Raw genomic sequence first — 9585 nt, 5'->3', positions numbered from 1 at the left:
TCACACTCACGCCAACGAGCCCGGCCCCGTGAGGCCGGTGACTCGGCAGTCTCACAAACTCGCGGGTGGAGGGGGCGCCGCTGCTCTGAAAAGCACACTTTCGCCTAGCGAGGATTTTCACGATGTACCTGCGAATGTACCGAGACACAGCTGCAATCCACCTACTCGGTATAGCAACTTGGCCCGTGTAGAACACAGCCGCGACCCAGGGGCTGCGGGCGGGGTCGGAGGAGGGAGAACAGGAAAGCAGCGGCGGCAGGCTCCGGTCAAACGCTGGCTACAGGAAGACGCACAGGTGTAGATCAGCCCTGGGGGAGTAAAGCCACGACTACGCAGAAAAACGCGAGCAGCGCCTTTAGATCACGACCCCGGGTCCCACGAACTGCGCCTAGTACCTGACGAGCCCGGAAGCAGACACAACTCCACTTCATACAAGAGCAGGAGCGCGTCCAAACATGGCTGCCAATCGTGGACATGCACTTCCTCTTCCGGCTTCTGGAACTCTCTGTCCAAGAGCAGGGTTTGGGGTGGTTGAGATTTTTAAAAAATTAGTTTGCCTAAAATCAATCTACCTTTTCCAAACGTATTGCTTTTATTACTTGTCTCTTACTTTTGTCCATGTTTTTTATTTTCAGCTCCCTTTATTTTGGCTTAAGGAGCTCTGGTGGCATAGTGCCTAAGGCATCTGACTGCTAACCCAAAGGCTGGTGGTTCAAACCCACCAGCCACTCTAGGCAAGAAACACTGGGTAATCTACTTCCATAAAGATTTACAGTCTCTGAAACCCAAAGGGGGTTGCTATGATTTGGAATCAACTTGATGGCAGTGAGTTTGGTTGGTTATTTTGGATTCGACTATTGTGAGGATGGTACCGGACATGGCAGTTTGTTACATTATACTTAGGGTTTTTTATGTGTTGGAACCAACTAGATGGCACCTTTTATTTTGATTTTTTCACCTGAGTGTCCTTAACAAGGAGATGAGGTTCTATTCTTTAGGAAATATACAAATAGATTAACTTCAATGCAATATTAAAGAAAATCTGTTATAAAATAATCATAATAACCTTGACATAATTTTTTAAGAACAAAGAACACATTCGATGGCACCTTTTTAAAAACCTCATTCTGACAATAAGGTTTGACCATGCAAATTAAACACAATTCCTTTGGTTAACATAGATCATGGACTATTTCCACCAATGTATTTTGTGCCTTTTACTTGTTGTTGTTGTTATGTGCCGTCGAGTCGGCCCCGACTCATAGCGACCCCTCCTTGGGTTTCCGAGGCAGTATCACTACGGAAGTAGATTGCCCCATTTTCCTTCCGAGGAGTGGCTGGTGGGTTTGAACCGCCAGCCTTCTGGTGAGCAGTCAAGTGCCTTAGGCACTATGCTACCAGAGCTCCTGCCTTTTACTTACCCTTTTTAAAAGTTTGTAGTATCTGGGATCAAAGCATGTATAAAGAAAATTGAATGAAAATTCACATGTATCAACAACAATATAGTGAATACCTGTTCATCCACCAAACTTTCCAAGGTACATAAGGGTAGCTTGTCATAGAAAACCCTGCAATATCCTTTCTCTTTCCTCCTCCTCATTCTATCTGAGAAGAAACCGCTTCTGTACACTTCTCCTGAATGGTATCTCTGGTTTTAATTTTGCTCATTCCTGTGTGTTGCTGAGTAGCATTCCATGCTATGGAAACACCACACTAAGTTCATCCATTCACAAGCCAATGGACATCTGGATCATTTCCTGTTTTTGGTGAAGCTGCCCTGAACATTTGTGCACACACTGTTCTGAAGATACGTTTTCATTTCGTTGGTAGACTGAAATTGCTGGATCATGTTGTTGTTGTTATGTGCCGTCGAGTTGGCCCCGACTCATAGCGACCCCTCCTTGGGTTTCCGAGGCAATATCACTACGGAAGTAGGATTGCCCAAACTTCCTTCCGAGGAGTGGCTGGTGGGTTTGAACCACCAGCCGTCTGGTTAGCAGGCAAGTGTCTTAGCCACTATGCTACCAGAGCTCCCAATGCTGGATCATAGGGAACCTGTATTTTTAAAATTTATTATTATTATTGTGATTTTGGTTTACAGAGATTTTATTTTTCCATTCCAGTTCATACACACTTTGTTTCATCACACTGACTGCAATCCCTGTAATGTATTAACTCTCTTCCCACTTCTTCCCTGTGGTCAACCCTTCCCCATGTCCTTCCTAACTATGCATTCCTGCCCTCTGTGCTCTCTGTGTGCAAATGCTGCCCTTCTGATCTCCCATGGTTGATTATTCCAAAGAGTGTACCCACACAGTGTAATTGTTCACCTTTTAGGCCTCTCTATTGTTTGGCTGGAAGCCATGGGAGTGAGTTCAATTCCTGACCCAAAGGGTGACCAGGGGCCATAGTCTCAGGGGTTTCACCAGTCTGCAGCAGACCATTAAGCCTGGTCATTCTTATGATTTTGAGTTTTGTTTCACATTTTTCTCCCACTGTTCGCAGGATATCCCATTCTAATCCCTTTCCTAGTTGGTGACAATGGAAGCCAGGCACCATCGAGTTCTTCTGGTCTCAGGGTTATGTAGGCTGAGGGTCACATGATCAACTAGTCCTTTGGACTAACTGTTTCTATGCATCTTTGACCCTCTTCATTCTTATTTGCTCCAGACAAAGAGAGACAAATTGTTGCATCTTACATGGCCAGTTACATACTTTTAAGACCCCAGTCACTACTCACCAAAGTAGGATGTAGAACAATGTTTTGGTGTAGTGTGTTACACCAATTGAGCTACATGTCCCCCATGACACTGTCCTGAGCACGCAGGCCCAGAGACGCACTCCTTTAAGGTGTTTGGCAGTAGCTAACAAGTTATAACTTTGCCCCTGTTAGCTCTATTACATATAAACATTCTTATAGTACATACAGATACATATGTAGAAATATTGTCTGACAAACTTATACCGGTCATGGGTATATTCCCTTTTGCCTAACCATACCTGATTATTTAGCCTGTCTACCTATGTATCTACCCAAAGATTAATGTTTGTTATTACTGATAATGCAGTGTTGTGTGTGTGAACATGTTTATCTTTGTAATCTGTACTTCCTGCACACTTCTCCATGTCTTCCTCTTACTTAGTGTTATTGTGGTGGTCACTATCTTTTGGTATATTGCCTTTCCCTTCACCCAAATCAGTTCTTGTTTCTTACATATCTAGCAATTTTCCCTCCCCTCCTGGGGATGTAGCCAAGGAACCAGACAGGGGTCCAGAGACATAAGGAGGGTGTGCAGGGACTGAGACTGGTCCCAGGGACATGGGGAGGGGACACAGGGTACCCACAGATGGGGAGGGTATCCAGAAACAAGGAGAGTAGGCAAGTAGACATGGGAAGGGTACCCATGGACATGGGGATGGGACCTAGAGACAAGGGTTGGGGGCCCGAAGACATGAAAAGGGGCCCAGTTACATGGGGAGGGGGCCTAGGAACATGGAGTGGAAACCCAGGGACATGAAACAGAGGCATGGATCACAGACATGGGACTTAGGATATAGGGAGAGGACCAGATAAATTTAGGACAGGACCCAGAGATATGGAAAGAGGATCCGGAGACATGGGCAGGGAGCTCAGCAATGTGAGAAGACCCAAGGACATGGGGACTGGTTTCAGATACTGGGCAAGGTCCCTAACGTGAAGAGGGCATGGGAACATAAAGAGGGGACCCAGGGACATGAGGAAGGGGGCCGGGAACATGGTGAGGGTTCCCGGAAAGATTGGGAGGAGACTTAGGGATTTGGGGAGGGAATTCAGGAACATGGGATGAAGGAGCCCTAGGGACGTGGGGTGGGGACTCAGGAGCATGGAGAGGGGTCCTGGTGCATGCAGAGAGGTCCCAAACACATGAGGGCTCTGCAGACATCCTAAGGAAATGTGGAGGGGACCCCAGGATGTGGGGAAGGGTTCCAGGGACAAGAGAGGAGTCCAAAGGTCATAAGGAGGGGTCCAAAGGACATTTGATTGCTCCCAGTAACATGGGAATGGGGCCCAGGGAACATGTGGAGGGGATCCAAGGATATAGTTAGGGGCATGGTAAGCAGACCCTTGATGATGGGGAAGGTACCCAGGGACATGGTCAGGAGGCACAAAGACAAGGACTGAGGGCCCAAAGACATGGAAAGGGGCCCAGTTAAATGGGGAGGGGGTGAAAGGACATGGAGTGGAAGTCAAAGGGACATGAACCAGGGGCAGTGAACATGGTGAGGGATGGGAGAACAGAGTGAGAGGACCAAATAAATTTGGGATAGAACCCAGAGACACGGGGAAGGGACCAATAACATGGCAAGGGGACCTAGGGATACAGGGAGAGAATGGAGGGGGATGAAGAGGGAAGACAGGGATATGGGAAAGGGATTCAGAGACATGGGGAGGCCCCAGGTACATGGGAGTAGGCTCAAGCACAGTGGTAGGGATCTAGGAACATGTGGTAGAAGTATAAGGACATGGGAATAATCCCAGGGACATGAACAGGAACATGGGGATGTAGGGAACATGAGAACACAGGAAGTAGATCAAGTGGTTGATTCCATTAACTGTGAAGCTCCTCCCAGATGTCCTCTGGCTGCATCTAAGCCCCCATGTTTGGCACACTGAGAGTCCCCTGTCCCTAAGCCCTGAGTAAAGATGAGATTTTGTAATGGGGAATTGTGATAGTTAAGGTTGCATGTCAACTTTGCTGGACCATGATTTTGAGTGATTTAAGCAGCTGTGTTGTGCGCATTCTCATGAGGAGATCCGATTTAAGAAGTTACCTCCATCATGGGATATGCTGTGAGAAGCCAATGAGTTGAAAGGGATTTTCTTCAGGGGCGTGGCCTGCTTCTAATATATATATGGACATCCTGGGAAAATTCTCGGATTTTCTGTTGGATCTGGATCCTGCATCTACCTTATCATGTGGTTTTGAGAGCTGAACCAGTGGCCTGCTGTACTGCCTGCTGATCTTGGGATTGCTGCCTTCACAGCCTGTGAGCCAACAATTTGCCATTTTACCTGCCAATCTTGGATTCATCATCCGACAAACTCAGCAGCCAGTCTTGGGTTCATCAGCCCCATCAGCTTGCTCATCAGGAAAAGCTTCCAGCTACACTTTTGACCCATGAACCTGGAACTTGCCAGCCTCCACAAGTATGTGAGCCATTTCCTTGAGAGAAATTCCTCTCTCACTCATATGTGTGTGTGTGTGTTGTTATTAGCTGCCGTCGAGTTGGCTATGCCTCATAGCAACCCCATGTACAACACAATGAAGCACTTCCCAGACCTGCACCAGCCTCAAAATCCTTGCAATACCTGAGCCCATCATTTCAGCCACTGTATCCATCCATCACATTGAGGGCCTTCCCCTTTTTCACTGACCCTCCAGTTTACCAAGCATGATATCCTTCTCCAGGGACTGGTCCCTTCTGACAACATGACCAGAGTAGGTCAGATGAAGTCTGGTCATTCTCACTTCCAAGGATCATTTTCGCTACACTTCTTCCAGGACAGGTTTGTTATTCTGGTAGTCCATGGTGCTTTCAGTACTCTTTTCCAGCACCACAACTCGAAAGCCTCAATTCTTCTTCAGTCTTCCTTATTCATTGTCCAGCTCTCACATGTATATGAAGTGATTGTAAATACCATGGCTTGTGCCAGGCACACCTTAGTCTTCAAGGAGACATTTTTGCTATTCAGCACTTTAAAGAGGTCTTTTACAACACATTTGCCCAGTGAAATATGACATCTGATTTATTGACAGCTACTTCCACTGGTGTTGACTGTGGAAACAAGTAATATGAAATCTTTGACAATTTCAATCTTTTCTCCACTTAACATGATGCTGCTTATTGGTCCATTTGTGAGGATTTTCATTTTATTTATGCTGAGGTGTAATCCACACTGCAGACTGTAGTCTTTAATCTTCATCAGTAAGTGCTTCAAGTCATGTACACTTTCAGCAAGCAAGGTTGTGTTGTCTGAATATTGCAGGTTGTTAATAAGTCTTCCTCCTATCCTAATGCCACACCTTCTTCAGAGCCCAACTTCTCAGATTATTTGCTCAGCATACAGATTGAATTTAAGTATGGTGAAAGAATACAACCCTGACACACTCACTTCTTGATTTTAAACCATGCAGTGTCCCCTTGTTCTGTTCGAATGACAGCCTCCTGGTCTATGTATAGGCTCCTCATGAGCACAGTTCAGTGTTCTGGAATTCCCATTCTTCTAAATGTTTTCCATAATTTGTTATGATGCACACAATTGCATGCTTTTGCATAGTCAATAAGACACAAGTAAACATCTTTCTGGTATTCTTTGTGTCAGTAAAGATCCATCTGACATCAGCTATGATATCCCTTGTTTCACGTCCCTTTCTCAATCCAGCTTGCATTTCTGGAAGTTCTCTGTCAATATACTGCTGCAACTGTTTTTGAACTATCTTCTGCAAGATTTCACTTGCATGTGATATTAATTAATATTGTTCAATAATTTCCACATTCTGAGGTATCACCCTTCTTTGGAATGGGTAAAAATATGGATCTCTTCCAGTCAGTTGGCCTAGTAGTTGTCTTGCAAATTTTTCTGCATAGATGAGTGAGTGCCTCCAGTGCAGCATCATTTGTTGAAACATCTTGATGGCTATTCCATCAATTACTGGAGCCTTATTCTTCATCAATTTTTTCAGTGCAGCCCTGACAGCTCCCCCAGAACCACTGGTTCTTGAAAATATGCCATGTCATTAAATGGATGAACATCGACCAATTCTTCTTACTACAGTTGCAACTTAAGGCTTGAATTTTTTCCTCAGTTCCTTCAGCTTGGGAAATGCCGACCGTGTTCTTCCCTTTTGCTTTTCTAACTCCAGGTCTTTGCACATTTCATTACAATTTTTTTTTGCATAGATGATGATAATTGACTTTGTCTTCTCAAGCTGCTTTTGTGTGTGTGCTTGTGCTTGTGTATGTGTGTGTGATTTGGGTGAAAGTTTACAGAGGAAATTCACCTTCCATACAGCAGCTGACACACACTCTGTCTCATGACATCGACTACAATTTACCCCAATGCAACAGCTCCCCTCCCATTTCCTCCCCATAGCCACCTCTTCCCAGTGTCCTTCCCTTCATGCATTCCTACCCCCATGGACTCACAGTGCATACACAGCCCTTCTATTCTTCCGTGATTGTTCTCTCTAAGGAGTGTATCTACCTAATGTAAATGTTCAGCTCATATGCTTGTCTTTTGTTTGACTGGAAGCCACAGGAGTGGGTTCAATTTCAGACCTTAAGGGCAGCTAGAGGCCAGAGTCTCAGTGGTTCCATCAGGCTCGATTAGACTAGCAAACCTGTTTTTTTAAAAAGTGATTTTGAGTTTTGTTTCACATTGTTTTCCCACTCTATCCCGGATTTCCTACATAGATCCCCCTCTCAGTGGTTGACAGTGGTAGCCAGGCACCATCTAGTTCATCTGATCTCAGAGTCGAATAGGCTGAGGATAGCATGGTATACCACTTGCTTGGATTAATTGTTTCCATGCATCTTTGGTTTTCTTCATTCTTCTTTGCTCTGGACGAGGAGAGACCCATCATTGCATCTAGATGGCCACTTGCAAGCTTTTAAGATCCCAAAGTAGGATGTGGAACAATGTTTTGTGTAGTATGTTATGCCAGTTGAGCTTGATGTCCACTGTGACTATGGTCCCAAGCTCACAGGTCCAACTACTCACTCCCTCTGGGTAGCTGGCTGTGACCAAGAAGTGACTACAACCTTATCCTTTGTCAGCTCTACTATATACCTGGCAATTCTTACAGAACATACCAATACACTTGTAGAAACATTGTCTGCCAACCCTATACATGGTCTTGGGCACGCTTCTCCCTGCATAGACATACCTAATACTTCAGCCTGTCCACCCATCTATTCGTTTTGTCTTCATTGAGAACACACTAGTGTATGTACAAAAGGGTTCATTTTTGTTATCTGTACCTCCCAAGCACTTCTCTATGTCTTCCTCTTCCTCAACACCACCACGTTGATCACTCACATTTGGTACATTGCTCTTCTCTTCACCCAAATCAATACTTGTTTCTAACTATCTAACTATCTAACTCCCCTCCCTTCCCACCCCTGGTAACAAACAAAGAAAATTTCCTTCCATATATAAACCTTTCTTTGACTTTTTACAATAACAGCCTAATACAATATTTGTCCTTCTGTGATTGACTTATTTCACCCAGCATAATGTTCTCCAAGCTCATCAACGTTATGTGGTGTTTTGCAGATGCTACATTATTCTTTATGGTTGCATAGTATCCACTGTGTGTATGTACCATAGTTTGGTTGTCCATTCTTCAGTTGATGGATACCTACGTTGTTTCCATCTTTTGGCTATTGTAAATAGTGCTATGATGAACATGTTGTTGTTGTTGTTATGTGCCGTCAAGTCAGACCTGACTCATAGTGACCCCTCCTTGGGTTTCTGAGGCAGTAGCACTACAGAAGTAGATTGCCCAACCTTCCCTGAGGAGTGGCTGGTTGGTTTGAACTGCCAACCTTCTGGTTAGCAGTCAAGTGCCTTAGGCACTATGCTACCAGAGCTCCTATGATGAACATAGGTGTGCATATATTTGTTCTTGTCCTGGCTCTCACTGCTTTCGAGCTGTTCTTTGAAATCTCCCATTCAGTTCTTTTATCTTGTCAACTCTTGCATTTGCTTTAGCTACTCTCCATTCAAGGGTAAGTTTCAGATTCTCTTCTGACATTCATTTTGGTCTTTTCTTCATTTCCTGTCTTTTCAATGTCCATTCACTTTCTTCATGGATGATGTTCTTGACACCATCCCACAATTCCTCTGGTTCACGGTCATTGGTGTTCAATGTATGAAATCTATTCTTTAGATGGTCTCTAAATTCAGGAAGGATGTAATCAAGTGGCACAGTCCCTAAGGCACTTAACTGCTAACTAGAAGGCTGGTGGTTCAAACCCACCAGCCACTCCTCGGAAGGAAGATGGGGCAATTTGCTTCTGTAGTGACACTGCCTTGGAAACCCAAGGTGGGGTCGTTTGAGTTGGGGCTGACTCGACAGCACATAACAACAACAACAACAACAACATAACGTCATATTTTGGCTCTTCTAGACTTGTTTTTACTTCTCTTCACAGCTTCAACTTGAACCCACATATGAGCAGTTGATTGTCTGTTCCACAGTCAGCTCCTGGCCTTGTTTTCACTGAAGATGTTGAGTTTTTCCATTGCCTCTTTCCGCAGATGTAGTCAATCTGATTCCTGTGTACCCTGTCTGGTGAGCACTGCTGCTGTTTATGTTGTTGAGATAAGGTATTTGCAATGAATAAGTCATTGGTCTTGCAAAATTCTACCATGGTATCTCCAGCATTATTTCTATCACCAAGGCCGTATTTTCCAACTACCTTTGATTCTTCTTTGTTTCCAACTTTTGCATTCCAATCACCTGAGATAATCAACACATCTTGATTTCTTGATTGCATGTTTGGTCAATTTCAGACTGTGGAAGTTGATAAAAAAAAAAA

Source organism: Orycteropus afer, unplaced genomic scaffold (assembly GCF_000298275.1).
Source record: "Orycteropus afer afer isolate SDZICR_OR568_19922 unplaced genomic scaffold, OryAfe1.0 scaffold00405, whole genome shotgun sequence".
NCBI classification, from domain to species: Eukaryota; Metazoa; Chordata; class Mammalia; order Tubulidentata; family Orycteropodidae; genus Orycteropus; species Orycteropus afer.
The sequence above is the reverse complement of the archived record's forward strand: the minus strand, read 5'-3'. Positions refer to the sequence as shown.